General features: G+C 43.4%; 1 protein-coding gene across 25 annotated transcripts in view; it reads right to left on the bottom strand.

The window, feature by feature from the left end:
- KALRN (kalirin RhoGEF kinase) overlaps positions 1-25,629 on the bottom strand; it is a 700,623-nt gene that overhangs the window by 553,131 nt on the left and 121,863 nt on the right. The gene's annotated exons all lie outside the window — the stretch shown is intronic.

Here is a 25,629-nt window from a genome sequence, read left to right as displayed (position 1 = left end):
TTGTATATAATTTTCATCAGCTTGATTTTGCCTACTGCAAAAGACTGGAGTCACTATAAAGGCACGCCAGGGACACTAACATGGAAATATCTAAACTTAAGTTGGTAACAAGATGCTCATCCCTGATCTGCTACAAGATCCCTGTACCCTGTACCTAAAACACATGGGAATACTCACTCTACCACCTGACTTGGCTTCTCTTTTCTGTTTCCTCCTTTCCCATCAGAGAAGAGATGCTGTGCTCCTGTCCCTCCTAGGAACCACTTTCCACTACAAACAGTGTTGCACAGCACATTCATATCTATCCTAGGCCTTTCTGCCTCCCTTCTTTCCTCCCAATTCCTTCCAAACGACTGCAGCAAAAGATTCCTCTCCCTCCCCTCCACGTTCTCCTCCCTGCTTTGTTCTGTTTTAGAGCCAAAAATAATGCTAATCATGGCAGATAAGTGCAAGATTGGTGCCAGGGATTTACACCTGCATCAGGAAAAAGGTAGAGCCATGCATTTCGTAGTAAATTCGAGGTAATGATGAACAAAAGCCAGCAACTTTTAAAGCCTTTAAAAGAACCCCCAAAACCTCACCTCCTCATCCTCTAATTTAATTTAACCTGCTTCTGATCATGTGCAGCTTTCCAGAAAAAAATGTAATAGGACTCTTGCTTGCTGTGGTTTTTGCTATGATTATTAAAATAACGTTGCTCTCTCCTTTATTTTTTTTCATTGTAACTTATGATATGAGTTATTTTGGGTCTAGCCTGGGAATGTTAACCACCACGCATAAATGTGGATTTTTAGAAAAGCACAAGTGTAGTCTCCATTGCCCAGGCGGGAGTGCAGTGGTGAGATCTCGGCTCACTGCAATCTCTGTCTCCCAGGTTCAAGTGATTCTCATATAACTCAGCCTCCTGAGTAGCTAGGATTATAGATGCACGCCATCACGCCTGGCTAATTTTTTTTTTTTTTTTTTTTTTTGTATTTTTAGTAGAGATGGGGTTTCGCCATGTTGGCCAGGCTGGTCTCAAGTTCCTGAGCTCAAGTGATTCGCTCACCTCAGCCTCCCAAAGAGCTAGGAGTACAGGTGTGAGCCACCCCTAGAAAAGCACAAGAGTAGTTCTGACCCCTGACTTATTAATGGATTTTTAGATATAACACACTTGTAAGTTGGGGTCAGATACATACAGAGTGAGGACAGTGTTGTTCATTACAGGAAGTGGGGTGACAGGCAGAGATGAATAAACGTGGGCAAGGGGCCATGCAGAACTCGGGGGAAGGAGAGCAGAGAGAGAAGTGGGCTGTGTGGGAAAAGAGAGCCAGGGCAGGGGCATGGGAGGGCAACCTTTACTGAGTAGCTAATATGTGAGGGACACTGAGCTAGAGATTTCTCATGTTGCTGTAGTGAATCCTCATGAGTCCAATGAGGGAGGTCCTCTTCTGCCATTTAAAACAGATGGCTGCTTCTTAGAGAGTGTATATGACCTGTTGAAGGTCACACAGCTGATAAGTGGTGGGCCAAGATTCCAACTTGGGTCTCTGAAGATCTGGCAAGGACCTTCTTGCCACTTCCCTGTGCACCTTCTTTTCTTTTCCCTTCTTTTTCTAGGTTAGGGAAGAGGGACAGCGGTCGCTTATTCTACCTTTCTTGATGAAAGCTGGGGGAAGGCAACACTAAAGCACATGGCAGAGGAACTCTGGGGAACCAGAAAGTTTTTATTTTCCAATGGAAGCTCTGTAGCCTTCAAGGTAAGAGCTGGAGGATGGAGACAACAGGTCTAGAACTGCTCAGGAGCACTAGAAAGAGAAAACCAGGCACTCCTGCCAAAAGTTGCTGCAGCCTCCTTTGGCAGGTGAGAAACAGAATAGCCCCAGTGGGGAAGGGCAAAGGCAAGGTCAGCAGCTGAGAAGAGCCACAGTGATGAAACCAAGAAAGGCTGAACATACCCCCACCACACACGCAGTTACCCCAGGCTCAAGCTCAGCATTGTTCTGATCAAAGTTTGTGTCAATGATTATGGTTAGGGGACAACTGATGAAAAGGAAGCTATACAACTATGTATCTCAGGCATTCATTCCTTTAAAATGTTTGCTCAGAAAGAATTATAGTAGTCTCCCCTTATCCACAGTTCCACTTTCTGCAATTTCAGTTACTGGCAGCCAACCTCGGTCTGAAACTAGGTGAGTACAGTACAATAAAATACATTAGAGTAAGAGAGACCATATTTGCATAACTTTTATTGCAGAATAGCCATGCACCGCATAACAACGTTTTGGTAAATGACAGACCATATATATGATGGTGGTCCCATAAGATTATGATGGAGCTGAAAAACTCCTATCATCTAGTGACATCATAGCTGCTATAACATTGTAGCACAACACACACATTACTCACATGTTTGTGGTGATGCTGGTATAAAGAAACCTGCACTCCCAGTTGTCTAAAAGTATAACACATGCAATTATGTACAATGCATAATATTTGATAATAATAAATGACAATGTTACTTGTTTATATATTTGCTAAAAAAAACTGGCTTATATATTTGTTTAAAAAGTTAACTGTAAAACAGTCTAAGCAGGTCTTTCAGGAAGTATTCTAGATGGAAGCATTGTTACCATAGGAGACAACAGCTCCATGTGGGTTATTGCCCCTGAAGACCTTCCAGTGAGACAAGATGTGGAGGTAGAAGGCAGTGATATTGATGATTCTGACCCTGTGTAGGCCTAGGCTAATGTGTTTGTGTATTTATTTGTTAAAAAAAAGTTTTAAAAGTTTTAAAAATTGTTTTAAAGAAAAAAGCTTACAGAATAAGAATATAAAAATATTTGTGTACAGCCATATATCTATTTGTGTTTTAAGTTGTGTTATTACGAAAGCATCTACAAAGTAAAAAAAATTACAGTAACCTAAGGTTAAACAAAAAATTTATTAATTTTTTTTTTTTAGAGACAGGGTCTTGCTCTGTCACCCAGCAGGCTGGAATGCCGTAGTGTGATCATAGCTCACTGTAGCCTTGAACTCCTGGGCTCAAGCAATCCTCCCACTTCAGCCTCTCAAGTAGCTGGGGTTACAGGTGTGTGCCCCCATACCCAGCTAATTTTTTAAAAAAATTTTTATAGAGACTGGGTCGTTATGTTGCCCAGTCTGGTCTCAAACTCCTGGCTTCAAGCGATCCTCCCCTCTAGACCTCCAAAGCTCTAGAACTATAGACATGAGCCACTGCATCTAGCTAATAAAAATATTTAAATAAATTTAATGTAGCCTAAGTGTACAGTGTTGATAAAGTCTATGGTACTGTACAGTAATGTAGTAGGCCTTCACATTCACTCACCACTGACTCACCCAAAGTAAATTCCAGTCCTGCAAGTTGCATTTATGGTAAGTGTACTACACAGGTGTACTATTTTTAATGTTATACTATATTTTTACTGTATCTTTTCTATGTCTAGATAGGTTTAGATACATGAATACTTATCATTGTGTTACGATTGCCTACAGTATCTGGTACAGTAACATGCTACACAGGTCTGTAGCCAAGGAATGATAGGCTATACCATACAGCCTAGGTGTATAGTAGTCTGTACCATCTAGATTTGTGTAAGTACATTCTATGAAGTTTGTACAATGAAATTGCCTTATGACACATTTCTCAGAACATAACCCTGTTAATAAATGGCAAATGACTATATTTGTTATAATTGTTGTATTTTTAAATTAGTTATTGTTAATCTCTTATGGTGGCTAATTTATAAATTAAACTTTATCATACGTATGAATATAGAGGATAAAACAATATATGTAGGGTTTGGTACTATCCATGGTTTCAGGCATCCACTGAAGTTCTTGGAAAGTATCACCCACAAAAAAGGGGAACTACTATATTTTCCTTTTAGCACTTGCTTAGTGTTCCTTAAACATGACCCTTTTAGTAAAGAGGTATGTTGTAGATACAACAAGAGGGCTATGAAACATGTGCTCATCTTTTATCTCAGGTAGGCATTTGGATGCCACTGCTTGGACCTATAAATCCAGGTAGAGACCAGGTTTCTGCCCTTTGAAAGAGCAGCCCAGGTGGTACTGATGCAAGTTGTCCAGATCACACTTTCTAAAACACTTGCATGGACCAAGTAGCTATGGTAAAGTCCACCTATTACCCAGAGATCCATGGATTAGATTGGGGCTGATTTCTAAGAGATGGGGCTTAGGAAACTGGGAAAACTGCAGAGGATAAAAAGAAAATTCTGGGCTACTGGCCAGTAAAATACAGCGATCTTTAGTATACTAGGAACCATCCCTCCCCAGCACATCACAATCATCTTGTCAATGACTCCTTATGACCCCTACCCAAGCTTCTGACTCATTTGGGACCCCCCAACTCTCTAATATTCCTCCAAATTAGCTGCCTTTCTTGATGCTTTTACTAGACTATAGCCAGTCCAGGATATTACATGACACCAAAAATGTATCACCATGTGGGTAATCTGCGTGGACATTACTGAGCCTGAAAATGATCACTTCACCAACTACTACTGCGGGGCTTCCTCAGGGTGGGTTCCCTGGGAACTCCAGTCATCCTGGTCCATCTTCTCCAGGTGATCCTAATATAATCCAGGCTAAGTCACTGTTCTAGGAGGTAGAAAACAACTGAAAAGACTTGCTGTTTTAGGAAGATTGATTTGGGGAGCTAAAAAGGAGTAATGCCAGGTTACCCTGGATATTTATTGTGTTTAAAATGCAACAGAGGGCTTTGCCTGAGTCCACACTTGCCAAGCAATAGTCTTGCCCCGAGTGTTTGAGAAATGGCAGGCCTGTTCTTAGAGACAACACACGCAGAGTTCTCCATCCTGCACAGAGCTGAGTCCTCAGACTCCCAGGCCCTGTGAAAAGGAAGGGACAGAGAATAAAGAAACCCCATTACCATACTTGCCCCAGGCAGTGGTGCCCACCAGGCATCCTGTCCACCTCTAAGAAGAGACAGGCTGCCCTCTCTCTCTTAGTCTTCTTAGTGTGCCTCTTCTCAGGGGAGGTCAGGTAATCCTTGCTAAGTGCTTTGAGCCCTTGGGACCCAATGGGCCTCTCTGCCCCGGGAGTCTGACAGGAAATCAATCTGCTGTCTCCTTTGCATTACGAATAGTGTGGATACCCATCAGGTAAGAGGTAATCTCCAAGTTCCCTCCCAATACCAACAGTCTGTAATTCCTTTTAGCCAAGACCTAAGGATGCCTATTTAACATGAAGCAAGGAGAGAACTAACCTACAGTTAGAAAATACATCTCCCAAATTTCCTTGAAAACAGGAGATAGTAGTGGCATGAACAAACCAGACAAGCAGAGCACCTAACTGAACCTTGCTTTGCATCAAAAGAAACTGAGATCAGACTGGAAAAATGACTTAAACACAAGGGGATACAATTGATGGTTGAGCTTGATTTGGGGCTGGGACTCCTAGCTTCTCCTGCTTGTCTCCCTCCACAGTTTGGGTCAGCCACCTTCGGCTTGACAGTGCATGCCCTGACTTTTGGCACGAGCAGCTGCTTTATCCTCTTCACGGTATTTGGTTCCAATTGATATCCCAAAGTGTCAAAATCCCTGAGTACACACCAGTCAATGGTGAGGACTGAGACCATGGCCACAGTTGGATGGCAGAGAGAAGCCAGTCCAGGATTTTACAAGACACCAAAAACGTATCACCACGTGGGTAATCTGCGTGGATATTACTGAGCCTGAAAACTACTGCGGGGTTTCCTCAGGGTGGGTTCCCTGGGAACTCCAGTCATCCCGTTCCATCTTCTCCAGGTGATCCTAACATAATCCAGGCTAAGTCACTGTTCTAGGAGGTAAAAAACAACTGAAAAGACTTGCTGTTTTAGGAAGATTGATCTGGGGAAGCTAAAAAGGAGTAATGCCAGACCAGAGAGGCTGGTCAGCGGGCTTTGAAGGCACCTACACACAAGGTAAAAAGGCAGGGATGGGTGGAAAGGAAGAGATGCAGACAAGAGGTTATAAAGGGGGGGCTACTGGGGTCTAAAACCTAAGATGAAAGAGCCCCAGAAGACAGAAAATCATGAAAAAACTCAAAATTTTAGGTCTTCAGAAAGAGGGGCAATGTATCTTGAAGGAGAGGCTGAGTTTAATTTTAGACATGTTAAAGAAGATATTCACATAGAGTCTCAGAGAGGACAGCTAGAGAATAGAGGCTGAAATCTAAAAGATGTGAGCAAGGCAACCACGTCTGTGCTGGGCCTGGAGAACAGGCCTGGACACTTGGCTGTACACATTTCCACATCCTGGAGAGCAGGCCTGGACACTCGGCAGCGCACATCTCTGCATCCTGGAGAGCAGGCTTGGACCCTCGGCAGCACGCATCTCCACATCCTGGAGAGCAGGCCTGGGCCCTTGGCAGTGCACACAGAGCTAGGTGCTTGGTACCTCCAGGCATGTGTCTCCCATTCCTAATATTCCTTCTGCATCTTGAGTGCAGAGAACTTGGTCTGTTGATATTCCATGTGCCTCACCATACATAACATAGGGCACGTGGCAAGTGCAGAACCAAAGCCTCTCCTGGATGCACACATGGGCTGGGCTGTGCCTGCCAGCTGCATGGCCCTACAAATCACCTCATTCTCCACATTAATTTTTTATGACAGTAGAAGTCAAGCTGGCCCAGGGATATGGGACACTGGTCCTGCCAGCTGCCCCTTTGGAAGGACAACACAAAGTCCTCACATGGACTGACCAGGCATTAAAGAAAGCCCCACTATGACTTAAATTCTGCTACTGTTTTCTCATTTCTGAAGATGGTGATTAGCTTACGGAAACTGAGCTATCCTCAAACATCTTCTCCTGCCAAGGATTACAAGAGTTGAAATCAGGAGAGAAAGAGCTCTGACAGACACAGCTTTCCTTCCTCTGGGAAAGCTCTCCTTCTCTGGATATGCTCCATTGACAAGGGGCCTGGACAATCCTGCTCTGTAGGGGGAGAGGAGTTGGCAGAGGCTCAGCTCCAGGCCACATGCATGGGGGCCTGAGGGGAATCCTGCACTTATGCCCTCCTGCTGGGAGACAGATGCAATTAAGGACTTTTGGGCACCTTGCCAAATGGCCTAACATCCTGGGAATGGAGGAGTGGCCCAGGTGGCTCGAAGAAGGGAGCTTGGCTTGGGAGTTTCTAGTAGAAAGGCCCAAACCTGAGGGCAGATTGGCAGCAACTGACAAGCTAGTGAGCCTTGTGTATAAAATGGACAAATGCTATACTTTTTTTTCTTCAGACAGAGTCTTGCTCTGTCGCCCAGGCTGGAGTGCAGTGGCATGATCTTGGCTCACTGCAACCTCTGCCTCCCGGGTTCAAGAGATTCTCCTGCCTCAGCCTCCCAAGTAGCTGGGACTACGGGTACACACCACCAGGGCCAGGCATTTTTTGTATTTTTAATAGAGACGGGATTTTGCCATGTTGACCAGGCTGGTCTTAAACTCCCAACCTCAAGTGATCCACCCACCTCAGCCTCCCAAAGTGCTGGGATTACAGGCATGAGCCACCATGCCTGGCCCAAATGCTATACTTTTAAAAGTACCCACCTCTCTGCTGCAGAAAGCCCATGGAAGTACCAGGAATTTTTTGGTAATGATAAATAGTGGGGCATTTTGTATGTCATGGTAACAATAACAAGTTTTATATACTTTCTTCCAAAGCTCCTGGAGTGAATCTCATCCCAGTCTATCCTGATGGGGATTTCTGAGGCCTTGCCCTGATCTTTCTAGGTAGCCCTGACACATGGCCATTCAAAAGCACAGGGACAGTGGCTCACGCCTGTAATCCCAGCAGTTAGGGAGGCCGAGGTGGGCGGATCACGAGGTCAGGAGCTCGAGACCATCCTGGCCAACATGGTGAAACCCCATCTCTACTAAAAATACAAAAATTAACTGGGCGTGGTGGCACGTGGCTGTAATCCCAGCTACTCGGGAGGCTGAGGCAGAAGAATCGCTTGAACCAGGGAGTCAGAGGTTGCAGTGAGCCAAGATTGCGCCACTGCACCCCAGCCTGGTGACAGAGCGAGACTTTGTCTCAAAAATAATAATTAAAAAAAGCACAGGAAACCTTGGTCCCTTTCCTCTCACTCCCTCTTCTCCCAATTATCACTAGGCCAGGAGGCCAAGGCAAAAGACAAACAAAGTAGAGGAAACTTCAATACAATGATCTGTTGACTCTCTACATTCCCCTCTCCCCTATCTCCCAAGTAATTTCAGATTAACCTCAGCATCACTTCTGCAAGGCCTAAGAAACAGTCAGTGTTTATTCCCAATTCTGTCTGTCCTTTGTTCACTACATCCAGTCTGGAACACCCAGGTCCATAATCTAGTCATAGGCCACTACATAGGTTCTGTTCTCCCAAGCTTTCTCTTTTTAAATTTATTTTTTCTTTATCAAAGTTATTTTAGCCATTATAAAAGCAATACATGTTCATCATAGAAATTGTGAAAAATCAACATGGGAAAGAAAATGACCTAATGTCTCAATTCCACCCCATTCTCCATATATTAACCATAATATTTTTAATGTACTTCCTTCTAGTCTACTTGCTGTGAATTTTTCTTCCCACCATCCCCACCCCCCAATCACCAATCTGGACCAGACATTCTGGTTCCTTGGCTCTTTCACTAACTAGTTGTGTGACCTTAGGCCAGTTATTATTTAATCTCCTGAAGCCTAATTTCCTGGCTAGAATGATGATGCAGTCTGATTGCAGCAGCTCTGTTCATTCCTATTATATCTGTTTTCCAATGAACTCTTTCACTGAGATTAATAATCAGATTGGTCAATGAGGAAATAGGACTCAATTTATAAAAATCTACATAAAGCACAACTTTTAAAAAATACAGCCATTGAGTCCCAGGAGATGGGTCATTAAAAGCCTGGAATGGTCTTACCCCATTACTTCCTGTGGACAGCAGAGCCACAACACAGGGAGCACAGCATTGAGAAGGTTGAGAATAATCACAAAGCCACCCTTTACTGTGCACCTACACAGGCCCAGGAACTCTCTATGTTCCAGGGACGCCTCTGGCAAATTTTCTTCTCCTATTCTCAACGAACTTGCAATACAAAATTCTGATTGCTAGGGTACAGATAAGAAAAGCCAGGCTTAGTAGGTTCAAAGCCTTGCCCAAGACTTCAGAGCTAGAAGGCTCAGGGCCTGGCCTTGTGTATCCAAATCTTACACCCTTGTCCTAAACAGTGACTAGATTCTCTGTGCATCATTTCTGGCTATTCCATCCAGCACTCTGGAAGAATTTCTTGTTATCTGGAGCAGACTTTCTGGCTGGTTTTCTTAAACTCTCTCCCTCTTCCTCCTTGAACATTTATCCTACTGGGATAAGCCCTGCTCACAACAATCATGACAGAGTAAGACACGAAGACCTTAGGAACTCATGGCCTATTTGGCCAGCAAGCCAAGGTAAGGTGAAGGGGAATGGGGTAGGGGTGAGATGGGCTGATTCAGGAGTCTGAATGAGAGGCCTTGAGCTCATACTACTCTTAGAGTTGATTTTAGTTATTATCACCCATTGTTGAATGAATGACTCCTCAACTCAATCATGCAAAATAAATACACTTATTTTATGGATAAAGAAAATTAGATTCAAAGAAGTCAAGTAACCTACCCAAAGCCATGTAGCCAGTCAGAACTAAGACTGAACTGGCTGAATCCAGGTCTGTCCACCTCCCAAACCCCTGCATTTCCATTCCTCCAAGATGCCTTTCTCACCAAATATCCAAAAACCTATGGAAGTAGTTCAAGATCTGCGGAGAGAGAGCTTAAGACATCCATCAAAGCCTTTCCCAGGACCCCAGGAGGATGATTTTATTCAGGGACTCTGAAGGCAACTGCTTGCAGTTATTAAACCATCTGCTGAGAATCCAAATTCTAATTTGATCTCCACAGGCAGGAATTCCTCAGGGAACATGTAGTTCAAACTTAAGGGAGGATCAGAAAAACAGAAGTCCTTCTGTGGTAGGTTGTTTATAAGATAGCCAAATCAAGTCCTTCTATCCTTATGTGCCTGCTCCTTTACAATGTGACTGCCTTTTTTCCCACCGAGAGGTAGGGTCTATTTTGCTACCCCCTCAGTCTGAACTAGCCCATGACTTGCTTTGACCAATCCAATAGAGCAGAAGAGATGCTGTGTGACTTCTAGGCCTCGACTTCAAGAGGTGTTGCAGCTTCTGCTCTCGTCCTCTTTCAACACTTCTGCCATCATATAAAGAAACTCAATATGGTCTTCTAGTGGATAAGATATCACAAAAAGATGAACAGGGAGAGTTATTCAGCTGACAACCAGCACCAATTGCCAGACTTGTCAGTAAAGTCATCTTAGACCATCCAGCCCCAGTCAAGCTGCCAAATGACTGCAGCTAAATGAGTGACTCCAGGTAAGACCAGCAGAAAAATTGTCCAGCTGATGCCAACCCAAGTAGCTAAACCAGTAAGCAAATAGTTGTTTCAATCCACTAAACCTTGGAGCCTAATTTACCAAATCCTTACATAGCATTACTCCATCACTTCTGAGAACAGGGGTAGCATAAAGAATGTAGAAATGGGACAGGCGAGGTTGCTCATGACTGTAATCCCAACACTTTGGAAGGTCAAGGCAGGCAGATCACTTGAGGCCAGGAGTTTGAGACCAGCCTGGCCAACATAATGAAACCCTGTCTCTACTAAAAAATACAAGAAATTAGCTGGGCACGGTGGCATACACTTATAATCCCAGCTACTTAGGAGGCTGAGGCATGAGAATCGCTTGAACTACACTCCAGCCTGGGTGACAAAGCGAGACCATGTCTCAAAAAAAAAAAAAAAAAGTGGAAGTGGAAGGAGTTTATAAAGTATGTCTTAGGCAAGCAGCTCATGTTGTTTGTGCCCTGAGATTCTGCAGGCTTCAAAAAACCCCAAGTCTGGAGCCAGACAGCATTAAGAAGTCTTGATTGCATAAAGAAGAATCAAGCCCAAGGGCCCATAAAAATGAGAGAGGTTTAGAGCTTACTTTTATTGATCTACAACTTCTCTGTGTATACTCAAGAGGAAAATGTCTTCTCTCATATATCAACCTGTTGGTCACAGCCAACAACTCCCTGTTGCCTTTTAAAAGAATTCCAAACTCCTTAACCTGACATTTAGAGGCTCTAAATGATCTAAATTCAGGTCTGGGGTTCTAATCCCAATACCGCCACTTATTCACCAGCCATGTGACCCTGGATAAGATACTTCACATCTCTAAGCCTCAGTTTCTTAATAAGTAAAAGTGGGATTTTGCATGCATAGATCATGCAGTTGTTATGAAAACTAAGATGACATAAAGTGACCAGTACTATACCTGGCACACAGTGGATGTTGTAAAGTTCCTTCCCAATGGTTCAACACCCTTTATCACACTCAGAGAAGAGAGGTTCCTTCAGAGAAAAGTTTGTGAGATGCCAGGGAGGAGCTAAAGATTGCTTGGGGTAAAGCCATATCTTGAAGCCTTGATGTGGTTGGTAAGGAATCAGAGTGATGGACTGGGTCCCTGTGTTATTTGTTTTTGTTTTTTACCACACGTCCCAAGTACATCTATAGCTAACTATAGCTTTACCACGGTATTTTCTGAGGAAAGAACTCCGAAATGCTCTTGGTTGAGTTTCAACCAAGCCAGCCCTCTTCTCCACCTTAGATTCTCATATCCAACAACGGGCATCTGCCTCTTGTATTCAGAACATTGATCCTACACTCGGACTGATCTTACCTCCTTCTCTAGTTTCCTTAGTGGAAAAAACCCTGTTACCCTAATTTCCATAGTCCCACTCCAGCAAGTCACTACTCCCACGTTCAGGACAACTGAGAGTCCCAGAGAGAACTGTCCCCTCTCTCTTCCCTTGACTACTCCCCTATTGTCCACTGTCGATAATAACTCCTTCCCTGTGTGTCTCTCACAAACACATACAGTCACATTCTATAGTGAAACGGGAAATTGAACTAATAGAACCACATCTCCATCAGAGACCAATCAATGCCATTGATTGGAACAACATTTCACTGGACATGAGGCGCCAGAGAGACAGGGGATCCTCCTTCCCTCCCCCTAAAGTACACACACTGCCCCTCTGTCAATCTCCGGGATTCCATTGTACCAGTAGTTGCAAATTACCCGCAAGTATCAAGCCCTATGCAGCTAGAGCCCACAGCTGAAGAGAAGATAAGCTACCAAAACATCAACCACTGGCTCAGGATTAAAGAGAGATAGGCAGTTCCATTCCTGTGAGCTCTTACCCTGTAGGGAGATCCTCCCTGATCCAGTAAGCCAAATCCACCCCATCCCTACCCTATTATCAGACCACAGAGAGCCAACAAGCTTAGTAAAATGCAGTGGTTTCCATTCTCTAAGCATGGATTCTCCATAGTCACTCCACCATTCCCCTCCAAATCACAGCACTGACCCCTCAGAAAGGGAAAGGAAATAATTTATGTGCCTCAATGTGCAAAGCCTTCCACCACTATGTGTTCATCATTCATTCCTAGAACATCCCTGAAGGTAAGGCATTATTATTTCCAGTTTACATGAGTGAACAGAGGCTCACAGAGCCCCAGATAACACAGTCAATAAACAGGATTTAGATCAAGGTCCTCGTGACTCAAATCCCATGTATTTCCACTCAAGAGTCAACACTTAGAGTTGTGCTCTCTTAGTATATACTCTAAATATACTTGCCTGTGTTTGGGTGTTTGTCTACTCATGTACCTTTGTCACTGGTTCCTATAGGTCCCAGAACAGTGTCATGTGCTTGGAGGTAGTGTTGACAATGAAGACACATGGAGATGCCTTCCAAATCACTCCCAGTGTCCTCTCCATGAGAGGCCAATTGAGATCTAATCCAAACCTGAGGCATGTGGCTGTAGTTACCACATTTGGTGCCTTTTCTATAATATTTAACATAATATATTGTCACAACAGGAGTTAAAACTATGATGCAAAGACATGAGAGGAAGCAGAAGGAAAGTTGACCAAGAGATATGCAGAGAGGGTAGAGTCACCTCTTCTATGAGCTTCATTTGGGAAAGAAAGTGGCATCACTGAGCCTTTCCCCAGGGAGATTCCCCTAGTTTAACTTGGCTGAGCCACTGATCCAGGCCCTCTCAATGACTCTCACCAGCATTCTGGGGACTCCCTTAAAGCCAATGTAAACATGACTCAAACCAGCAGAAGCCAATATTGCTTGCTCTGCCCTGAACTTTCTCATAGTTTCTCTAACCCAGGTTGCCAGAGCTTGGACAAAGTAGAGAATCAGTTGCCAATGGCAACCAAACCCCACCACTTCCAACTTCATTTTGATTGGCTTAGAGGGATGGAAGTCAAGGAGGGTCCAGGAGCAAGTGGCCTTTATATCTAATGCATTCACTTAACAATCATCTTGCTTTATATGCATAACTCTTCAACTTTTTAAATGGCTTTTCAGTATCATTTCATCTTCTTTTATTCTCATTGCAATTCTTGAGGTGAATGATGATCTCCTCAGGCAGACAGGAGCTCCCTGCAGTTGTTTTGTACCTCTCCACCAACCTCAGTACTTTTGGAAACCAAAAACCTTTTCATCAAAGAAAGAGCAGGAATATGATCTTCCCAACACAAAGTCACAGAATCACTCAGCCTTAGAGATGGGTGGGTCCTTAGCAGCTCCCTAACTATACAACTCTCATCTGAGGGCAGGGGTGCACTCCAAACCAGTGCTGTGCAGTAGAACTTCCTGTGATGATGGAAATGCACATATCTGCTCTGTCCAATTGAGAACTGTACTGGAAAGAGAAGATATGTGCATTTTGATCACTTGAAATGTAGCTAATATGACTGAGAAATTGAATTTTTAATTTTATTTTAACTAATTTTAATGTTAACAGCTACATGTGACTATTGGCTACTCTATGGGAGAACACACTCTATGGTAACCCAATCAGACTTTGCTGCAATAGTAATTTACTACCTCAATTTGATACACAGTGTCCACAAAGAGAGTCATGCAATTTTACACAGAGAATACCTGTTATCTGTGCTGAAAGAATTACATGATGAAAACACCTTTTGCCTACAGTTTGAATGTTGATCACTTCAATAACAAAATGCTTACGAACTCTTATAGACTGAGCAGGTTAGAAACAGAGAAGCCACTAAAGACCATCTAGCTCAACCCATTTATTTCACAGATGGGAAAACAGGCTTGCTATATCTTTCCCCTCAGGTCATACCTTACAGATCCTGTGTTCTCTAGAGAGTCCAGTGCTCTTCCATACTTGCTCCCAATGTTTCTGACAACTTTCTGAATTATTCTCTACCTCTAGGTATCTTAGGGTAAGAGCCAAGCTAGGGAGAAGGAATTAGAACGGTCACCACCATGACTAGCAACCAGAGTCTACTGCTTAACAATTTCACAGGAGCCACAGGTCAGCAGTAAAGTGTAGGGATCCAAGGGAGCCCTGGGCCAAGTTGCTCAGGCAGACCCCTGCAAGGACAGAGGTTCACTCTTGGTCCACCCCCCCTCCATCTTTACCTGTCCAGTCACCTATTTGGAAAGTCCCCAAATTTATTATTATTATTATTATTATTATTATTATTATTATTATTATTATTATTTTGAGATGGAGTCTTGCTCTGTTGCTCAGGCTGGAGTGCAGTGGTGTGATCTTGGCTCACTGCAACCTCTGCCCCCCAGATTCAAGCGATTCTCCTGTCTCAGCTTCACAAGTAGCTGGGATTACAGGCACACACCACCACTACTGGCTAATTTTGTATTTTTTCTTTTAAGTAGAGACCATGTTTCACCATGTTGGCTAGGCTGGTCTCAAACTCCCGGCCTCCAGTGATTCGCCTGCCTCAGTCTCCCAAAGTGCTGGGATTACAGGTGTGAGCCACTGTGCCAGGCCCTCCAAATTCAAAAAACATCTGTTTCTTCTCACATTGGCTCAGAGCAGTGGTGTCAGTTTAAATTTAGGGCTTCTAGGCAAAACTGATTTCCAGAGGAATCCCTTTCCCTTTGTTATCTGCTGAACGGACTCCTGGAGAGAGGGAGTCCCCATAGGTGTGGGTCCTGGAAATAAAGATTTTTAAATTAGGGAGAGACATAATATAATTTTCTTATAAAAAGAAAAAACATTTATTTTCTCTGCTTTTTAAAACTGGAAATTAAGACAATGTGAAAAAAATAATTTTTATGAGTATTATTTGAGCTATCTGGTGGTCCTGCTTCTGAAGGAGAAACATCTATGAAACATCACTCATGAAGCACTTAATGAACACCATCTTCCCAGTCACTACACTAGGCACTGCACTATCTCATAGGGGAGACAACCTTCATCTGTTCAATATTTGATAAGCCCCCACGAAACAAAGTCACTATCTTCATAAAACTTACATTCCAGTAATGGGAGGCTTACAAAAATCATGTGTACAAAACAACAATATTACTTGAGATACTACAAGTCCCACAAAGAACATACAAGCAGTGGGATGGGGTGTGACGCTGGGATGGTAGAGTGGGGGACAGGCTACTCTAGCTAGGGTGGTTAAGAAAGGCCACTTTGAGGAGATGGCATTTGAGTGAGGGCCTGAATGCTGGGGAGTAGGCAGATGGGAGGATGCGCGGGGGAAGACACCCCAGGCAGAGGAGCCACTTGTGCAAAGGCCCTGAGATGAGGACAAGCATGGTATGTTTGAGGGTCAGCAGGCTTGTAAGGCTGAAGTGAAGTGAACAAGCAGGAAGTGGTAGGAAGAGAGGTTTGAGAAAGAGGCCATGGTTCAGGGAGAGGACATGAGAAAGAGATCATGTGAGGCCTTACAGGCCAAGGTAGGTACAATTCGAAAGCACCTGGGCAGGGGTGGGCATTAAGCCCAAGAGACATGATCCAATGTATGAATATAAATATGTACAATGGTGGATAAAATATTTACAATACAGGAAGAATGAGTGCAAGGCAGGCCATTACAAAGTACAGGAGCTATGCTAATAAAGAAATCTATACTGTAGGGAGGGGCTCAAGAAAGTCTAAGCCTCTTGGGGCATGGCATTCCAGGCTACAACAGAAGATGCAAAGAAGGAGTAGTGTGAAATGACAGGTGTGAAACATGACGGCATGTTGGAGGGGACCACATGTGGTTGCTATGGAGGGTGGATAGGTATGAGCCATGCATGGGAACCATGCATACATCAGCCTTGGGAATTGAACGTATTTTGTTCTCAATCTTGTCTCTTAAAATTACTGGTACCCAGGCCCCACAACAGACAAATTAGATAAAAACATCTGAGGGTGGGATGGCAGACACTGGCATATTGAAAAGCTTTCTAAGAGATGCTAATGCACAGCCAGGGCTGATAAGTGGTACTGTAGGCAATAATTTGAAGGGCCCTAAAAAATTTTAGACAAGCAGCAACATTTATTTCTCATAACAAATTTGTTTTTCTAAAGATTATATTTTACAATTTAGTAAAGTATAATATGTTCAAGCAATGATGACAAATTAATTACTTGTGTTTTCATTTAAAACTTTGAACAATGTTACAAATGGAATAACAAGTTTCCATTCCTCCTGACCTCTGGCTCCTCAGTTTACGAGAAACCTAGAAACTCTGAACAGAAGAAACCTTCAGCAATGAGAGCTGATAGATTTTATAGCCAGAAGGATACTGCAGAGAGCCCCCCTCATTTTACAAATGTAAGGAGAGGCCCAGAGGGGTACTATGATCAGGACAAAGATGCCTGGGGTTAGCACCGAAGGTAGAGCTGGACTCCAAAGATAGAGCTCTCTCCACAAAACCATGCTGCTTCTTGTTTGTGACTTAAATAACAAAAGCCATCCTAATGTCTAGATTTGGACATTTTCTACAATATTAATTAGATAGTGAAAGATCACTTAATTTTAGAAGAAATAAAATATAAATATAAAACAGGAAAGGGATAGGAAAAAAGAAGTCCAAACTAATCAAATACAGTTTTTAGCAAATATAACTTTATTTTTCAGGTTATCCCCTTAGTTAATAACCTCTATAGTTACTGCTCCTTCTGATGTTTTATTTTGATATTTCCATAGATTTCTGTAAACTGAGAGTTTACTCAATATATGACAAGTTTTCTATAGGTTCATAATTCTTGTTCAAGGCACATATTTCAAAATGTAGACCCACATCTTTCTCCAGTTTCCAGAAAATAGAGAGTTTGAAGCAACAGACACAGAAGAGTGGGTTTGCTCCCACGCTGCAGAAGGCATTTGCAGGACAGAATTCCCAGCTCTATTCTAGAATCAAACATCTGAGGATTTTTTGAGTCTATATTTGGAAATGCCATTCCAACACTGAAGGCTTGAAATGTGCTGCTTAAAGGTGCGCCAGGAAAATATGGCAGCAGCACCATCTGCATGTATACTGCCACCTTTTAGCCCTGGATCCAAGATTTATACAGCAACAATGGTCAACTATTCGGCTCTTCTCCATTTCTTCATGAAGTCTTTCACTTTACTTTCCCCTGGCAGTGCACAGAGATTTTATATGCCACCTAAATTAATCTGAAACAGAGGTAAAGGATGTCTCAGCCAAGGTCACTGTCCAATCTGGATGCAGTGATAGCTATAAAAACTGACTGTGTACAGTTAAGTGTGTGAGTTCTGCAGTAAATCCAAAACACAATGCTTCTTGCTACTCCAAATGACCACAGAAAAGATTAGATTCAAGCTGGACTGTGAGCTATGAAAGCTACGACAGCCCTCAGCAGGGGACAGATGTTGCAACTGAGTCAACAGTGACTTGGTCATGTTGACCAACAAGGCTTGGTCATGCAGAGGTGGAAGCAAATATCCAGGCATTAAAAATCAGTCAAGTGGTCCAGGAGCAAGATTACATGCAGGGAAGTCTGGAAGGAGAAGGAGAGAACTCGGAAGTTGGCTCAGAGCAAGCCTGTAGTGAGAAATATGAGGGAGGTCTATGGTAAAGAGCCACCCAGCTCCGTGTCCTGTTGTAATATTTATACATTTATTCTTCTACCTTTATAGCCTTTCTTCTTTCTTCTTTATGCAGATCCATGCTAGAACCTATTATGTGTTCAACCTATTATGTGTCCAACAAAAACATATATTTTCATGTCGCTGACAGATTTAGGCTAAAGAAATCCATGTTGTAATGCAGCATTAGATGGGGCCATTTTTTCTTCAAACTGCTTTCACATTACTTGCAATGTGATTTGTCAAAATAAATACCTTAGGACCTCGTCTCTGTAAGACTTCACATACTCTACATGTGGTGGTTCCCTTATATCTTCAATACTTCTGGAAACACAAAAGCTGGCACAAGTGTCATTATCATGGAATCCATGGCTCCTTCCCTCTGTGCAAGTGACCAGCCATCTGTTGGAAAGTTGTGCACAGTTGCCTGCCTTTCATGGATGCTTCCATTGCCTGTTCAACATCCTCACTCTCCAGGCTTGCCAAGAGTGTCTTCTGGACCCTGGGGCTGATGCTCACATGAAACCTTCTAGCCAATGTGCACTTTCAGGCACTCATACTAGGATACCAGGAGAATAGAGTGCTCTTTTAAAAAAAAATCCTTCTCATATTTCAAACATCATCTTATCTATGAAGTAAGTGTTGTGAATATGGCTAAAGGGATTTCAGGTGTCTTGCCTTTGTTCCCTGTGTGGTCCTGGTGAGGATGCTGCAGTTTCAGAGACAGCTGTAGTAAACATTGGGAATTCAGAGTGCTAGAAGGAGGTACTGGTGTCATCTCCATCATGGGCCTCCTCTCACTCATGAAGAAGTACTTAATATCAACAGACACTTCACTTCCTACACATGAAGATGCATTCAGTCATCCTTGTCTCCTTTAGATATGCATATATCATTAGATGGCATTTGGAAGTCATGTTTACTCTTCTCACTTGGAATAACCTACAGTGAGGAAGGGGCTGCACTGCGCAAGGAGGAGCTTCCATTTTGCTAAGGAGGAAAAGGATAAGACTGTAGTTAGTGCTTCTCTAGGTTCTAGACAATCTTCTCCATTGTATATAAATCTGATAATGGCCCCTGCACAGGGCAAAGAACTATTCCAGCTCTGAGGGCCTCACCTCAGGACTAAGACCAGGTGTTTTGACTTTGCCTCAGAGCAGGGATTTGTGATTTAAATACATTATGGAAATACGCCACTGGAGCCAAAACAAACTATAATATTCCGAGTTCAGATAAATTTTAAACTCTTACCTTTCAGCGAGGAGACATTGCTTTTTTTCATTGTGAATCTCAAGTTGAGGGGCCAAAAGAAGTTGAGTTCCAAGTTCCTTCCAACTCCCACACCTTCACACTGGCTCTCATTCCTGCCTCTCCTGACCAAGTTAAGGCAGTGAGCTCTTTCTTTTATAATATCCACAGGCTCCAGCAAGCATCTATTCCACCTAGACTTTCAATGCCTCATTAGGAAGACTGGGACCTGTCTTCTAACCTGTGGAGCAAAATTCAAAAAGAAGCAGCCCACAATGAAGGCACTGAATTTTTCCTGCCCCCAACCCCCTCTTAAGAAACTGGCTGCCTGTCACACAAGTAGCCATAACATTTGAGAGCTGTACCTGGCTCTGTATGTGACTCAAAATCATCTGGCACCATGGGCAGTTCTACATTGAACATTGTTCTTCTGCTTCATTTTCTGGGATAATTTAGGGGAGATACAATACATGTCCCAGTATTTAAACCCCAAACTATAAGTATTTTATTTTGTGATGAAGTAAAACAATTTCTCAATTCAAAAGGTATCTATCTTTCAACCCCTTTCTGAGTTACTTTCTGGGCCTTCAGCCTATGGGAGACTCCTCAGAAATGCAGAGACCCTCAAGCAGTATTCATACTTATGGCTCTGATCTTCAAAAGCACCTTGGAGCTAGAGAAAGGAGAAAAGAGGGGGTGATCCTATAAGGCTTTGATGTGGAGATCCTATAAGGCCTGGAGAATGAATGATCTGGGAGATGTGCAAATAGTTCTTGCTTCTTTCTGGGAGCAAAGTCTGGCCCACAGGACCGGAGTCCATAATAACACGAGACATTTTTAGTAACACACAGGAGGCCACAGAAGATTCACATGTTTCTGTACTATAGATGCAAATCTGTTTTCACCTTGACCTACTGGGATAAGGAGTAAATTGGGAAACAAAGAAAAAGTAGTGCTAAGGCAGGAGAACAACCTTGAAGGCAGGGGTAGAGGGGGAGAAGCGATCTCAGATCATGTTATTAAGTTCAGCTTATAGTTCACTTCTGTTTCCATTATTGTGTCATAATTTACTCCCTCCCAAAAGAATTTCTAGAGCCATCCAAAAGCATTAACAATAATATATTGTGTTGAGTCCTGGTAACCAGTCCTAATTCCTTGCAATGATTGCAAATACAAGCATTCACCACAAAATGTTAATAACTGCTCTGTAATATCTGGAGTGGCAAATTTACTCACATATCAGCTTTGTCCTGTATGTACATTACTTTTTTGGGGGAGGGATGGAGTTGTGACTTTTCTATCATGGTAAAATAGATAGCATATATTATTGACCATTTAATCCATGTTTAAGTGTACAGTTCAGTGGCATTCAGTCCATTCACATTTTCACATTGTTGTGCAACCATCACCACCAGCCATCTCTAGAACTTCATCATCTCAAACTGAAAGCTTCATTACTTTTCACACAGTATGTGAGCCTCCCTCAAACCCCAAAGGATTAAGACTCCATCTATCTTCCTTCTCAGTCCTTGGAGAACTATAGGATACAATATCATACAGCATTTTAAGGTTTACAAAATATTTTTCCTCAATGCTTACATAAACTTTGTAAGCCTCCTGTACATGGGAGAAGACCAAGAATCCAAGATGGGGACAGACTTGCTCAGACAGGGCACTGACCATGCGGGGATCCAGAGAAGGCTCCCAGTGTGCATCCCATTATCCCTCACCACCTCCGACACCGAGGAGGAGAAAGAAGGTGTTGGAGTGGTACCTAAGGAAATCCTCCAAAGGCCAGGCTGTCTCTTACCCCACCCTCTGCCTGACGTGACTCCATCTGACAGATAGAGCTGCCTGGTGGCCCAGAAAAAAAAAAGATCATTTTCTTACACATCATTCATTGCAAAAAACCAATTAGGTCATTTCACACTTCCTTTCCTTCTCTTCTCTTTTCACTCACATAAAAGCAAACCCACATCCCATCCACTTTTCACAAAAGCACCACAGTACACTCCCCATCACCCTTCTCTCTGCACAGACCTCTTTTATTCCTGATCATTCTAACCAGATTCCTTCTTCATAAAAACGCGAACATTCAAGAGATCCCATCTGATGTGATTTCTCCCTCCTGCACATTGCAGGGATGGCTTGGCCCATGTCTACCCATCAACCTGAGGCTGCCCTGAGTGCTTGACGGGCCCCTCCATCCAGGCTGGCATGGAAAACATGGTGTGCTTTTCTGTGTATCCTCTGTTCCTCTTACAAGAACACCCGTCATTGGATTTAGGGCCCACCCTAATCTAGTATGACTTCATCTTAACTAATTATATCTGCAAAGACCCTATTTCCAAGTAAGGTCACATTCTAAGATTTCAGGTAGATATGAACTTTCAAGGGACATTTATTCAATTCAGTACACCCACCTTCCTTCACCAAGGTATGTCAAATTCAATTTCTTGTTTTCTTTGGGTTTCGTTTTCGTTTTTTCATCTAGCACCTGCTCCATCTCAATCCTGCTCATCATCACTGCTATGCTGGAAACCCTTCTGAGAATCCTGCTTCCATCTCCCCCCATACCTATCAGTACCTCTAGTCCTCACTTTACAATGGGTATATGAACACCAGATTAAGAAGGAAATGATGCTAAATTGTCCAGAGAGAGTTCATTATTTCAAGCATTCATCTCTCCCCATTTACCCAAGAAATAGCATGTGTTCATCTCATATTTTGCCCTGGACTGGAGGGTCTAACAGTTCCTATCCTCAGGTATTACGCATCAGAGAAATGGGCTACTGCACAGCTAGAGGAGCAGAGAAGGCAAAATGTTACCAGTTAACTTTAAAAGAGATAGAAAGTTAAAAAAAAAAAAAAAAAGCTAGCCAGGTGCAGTGGCTCATGCCTGTAATCCCAGCACTTTGGGAGGCCAAGGCTAGTGGATCACTGGAGCTCATGAGTTCAAGACCAGCCTTGGCAACAGGGCAAAACCCCATCTCTACAAAAAATACAAAAAATGAGTCAGGCATGGTGGCACATGCCTATAGTCCCAGCTACTTGGGGGCCTGAGGAAGGAGGATCACTTGAGCCCAGAACCTCAAAGCTGTGGTGATCTGAGATTGCACTACTGCACTCCAGCTTGAGTGACAAAGTAAGACCCTGTCTCAAAAACAAACAAAAATGAAAGAAAGAAAAGAAAAAGCCATGCGGGCCAAGGGTTAGGGAGGTGTGGCATAAGCCAAGTACTCAAGGAGGAATTGAATTTGAGCAGATGGAGGTGAGCTCAGAAGACATGGGGAAAAATCTGGGGAAAGGCATAGAGGTACAAATAAGCCTGGAATTTTTAGGGGACTATGAGAAGACCCCATCTGACTAGATGGTGGGTTTCACTGCAGAGGGCAGGCTTTATCAGTGATAAGGTTGTAAAGGCAATTGTTTGTAGATGTATACCTGATCTTATAGGGCCCTGAGTCCAGGCCAAGAGGACCCGTTAAGGGGTTCTAAGCAACTGGGGAGTTTGACTAAGAGGTGTCCAGGGAAGCCAGATCTGGTTGGGTGTGCATGATGGACTAGGAGGAGTAGGGGGATGGCAAGGAAGACCTGGATAGAAGCCCAGTTAAGAAGACAGGCTCCAGAGCCAGAGCTTTATTTCTCTACTGTCAGTGGCCTTGCAAAAGCCAAGTGAATCCCCATCCATTGCCATAATCTTCCGTCAGACTGCAATCAATATAGCCATCCTGACACGGCTTGGTGGGCGGCGGGGGTAGGGGGGTACCCTGGCTGGCCTCCAGCCCTTCTTTCCCATTAACATGATGAGTTGCAGAGGGCATGTCAGGGATTGCTTTCAGTGAATTCTAGGAATGGAGATCCCTTTGCATAAAAATCCCCAAACAGGCTAAGAGAAACTCAACAGTGTTTTGCAAATCAACACATGAATGCCTCCTGGGGACAATGGCCTCTCCAGAGAGGACAGAATCGCCATCTCAGCTCAGATCCAGCTTCTACTGATGCACTAGCCTAGGACTGGTGCTGGCATCTGAGAGGTAATGAAGAAACGCTCAGCTCAGGCATCACTTTATACCAGAGGCCATCAGATAAGCAATTATCATCTCCTTGGTAGACTGGGAGCTTCCTGGGAAAAGTGGGCTATCTCTTCCATAAGGTTCCCATCCAGGTCCTTCTAGTCACCAGGCACAAGCCCAGAGGAGGCTGTAAACACACTCCCATCTACTCCACCCTCCTCATTCAGCCACAAACATCTCTGCTTCAGGAGCAGAGGGTGGGGTGGAGGTGACACAAAGCAGGCAGAAACAAACCCTTGAGTGTGATGGGTAGAATAATTTCTGAAGTTTACAAGGCACACCTCTGAGCCTCTCTGCGTAGCTCAGTCTATCCTAGGAGAAAGATGAGCAGGAAAAGCGGGGCCCCGAGGAGCAGAAGAAGAGCTGACTCTGATGTTTCCTTTCTCCTTAACAGTGCTCTGTACTCCATCACAGGAGGTTCCCACAGGCCCCAGACCCACAGGGAGCAACAGGCCTCAGGAAGGAGCTGGGACCAGGGGCACTTACAGGGGAAAGGGGCAGAGGTGGAATTTTCTGAATGCAGCTAAGACAAAAGGGAAGAAAAGACATACTCTCCTCTTCTCCTCTGCTGCACTGGAAGCTCAAGCTTTATCAGAAATATCACACAGGACAGCAGTCCACAAGGAAAAGGACCCTCCTGCAGATGGTTTTCCTTTTTTTAGTGATCAATGTAACTTGAAAGACATAACTTCTACCCCCCTTATTTCAGAAAGGGATGGAAACAAATGATCTATTTGTACTAAAACTAAACTCCCTCTGCGTGTAACTTCTTAAAGGTATTTATACATTGAATCTGACTCACATTTTTGATGTAGAAAAGTTTTATTAACATAACTACTTATCCCAGCCTACTCCCATTGGGATTCATGGCTCTTGCCCAAAAGACATTTCGGGTATTTCTATGTTACCTTAAATCCTGGCAGTGATTAGTGTTTCATAACAAGCACATTCACAGATTCCACGAGAAACTCCTAGCTGTCTTTGGGTTACAATTAGGAAGTGAAATTGGAAGTGAGACACAGCCCTGTCTACATGAACAAAGAGCCCCAAACTGAGGGTCTGGAGATTCAGGACCCTATTCCACCACTGCCTGTGTGGTCCAGTCACTTGCCTCCTCAGGGTCCTTGTCTGTAGAATGACATTGCTGGCCTAGCACAGTCCTTAGTTGTCTTCCAGCTCTGACTTCCTGTGATTGTAACAGAAGTTTAAAAATATCTCTAGAGAGACAAATCTCACAATATTATGTAGTCATGAAAAGACTGAACTAATGGCATCTAATATCTCTGGATTCTGAAAGTCTGTGACTCTATTATATACAATGGTTTTTAAATGTGCAGAGATTAAGAAACATAAACACAAAACAGAAGAGTCTCTTTAAAAAGCTATTTTAAAAGAACAGACATTAATGAGCCTAAAATAGCTATTCTGTGTACATATAGAGCAAATGGGTGAACAAGATCAAAATTATGCAACGTCTAGGGTGGCAAAGGCTTGTAGTGACTGGGACTCTTTCCTGATGAAAATAAGGCATGACAATTGTAGGGACATTATGCCACAGTCCTAACTCCATGTCATTGTTATATCTTTTGTCACTGGGCACAGGGCAACACATGGATGGCATTACGGAAAATGATTAATTCTCTCTTGACAAGTGCACTGCTTTGTCCTGAGCTCAATGGCAGATCCTGGGGCAGCAGCGAAGCATCTCAAGATACTTAAGAACTTAGCACTTCAGCTAAGTTGGAGTCTTCCTGGTTAACAGGACATGGATTCACTCAAGTCAAAACAGAGGTTCAAAGTGGGGCATAATACACAGCAGACAGATGAGATTCATTACAAAATACTCAGCTAACATGGCGGGGAACAGGAATGAGCAAGACTTGAGGTCAGGTGATCAAGCATTAGTAAAGTTTGTCAGGCCCCAAGTTTAAGTGGAGACTGTTAGAGGTAAACTAAGTCTCTCAAGGACTGGGAATAGATGTTGAGTGCTAATATACAGAAGGTATTCAACTGCACTTGTTCACCAAATGGAAACTTACAAAAGAAGCTGTTGCTCCAATGAGGTTTGTTTGCTGAACAATGTTTCTCATTAATGGCAGCCAAGACTTCTGGGTCAGCCCCAGGAGAGAGAAGCAGAGGTGGAGGGAAACTCCCTGAACTTAAAGGTGCCTAGACCAGGTCCAAGTCCCCTAAGAGGAGGGATTCCACTTCATATACCACCCTGAATCTGGCTGATGGAAGGAAGCTGTATCCTCTGGATGAATGAGGGCTTGGCCAGAGAGTTGACGCCCTCCATAGTTTAAGCT

The sequence above is a fragment of the Pongo pygmaeus genome, chromosome 2, assembly GCF_028885625.2.
Source record: "Pongo pygmaeus isolate AG05252 chromosome 2, NHGRI_mPonPyg2-v2.0_pri, whole genome shotgun sequence".
NCBI lineage: Eukaryota > Metazoa > Chordata > Mammalia > Primates > Hominidae > Pongo > Pongo pygmaeus.
Note: the sequence above shows the minus strand (reverse complement) of the source record. Positions and strands in the feature narration are given on the sequence as shown.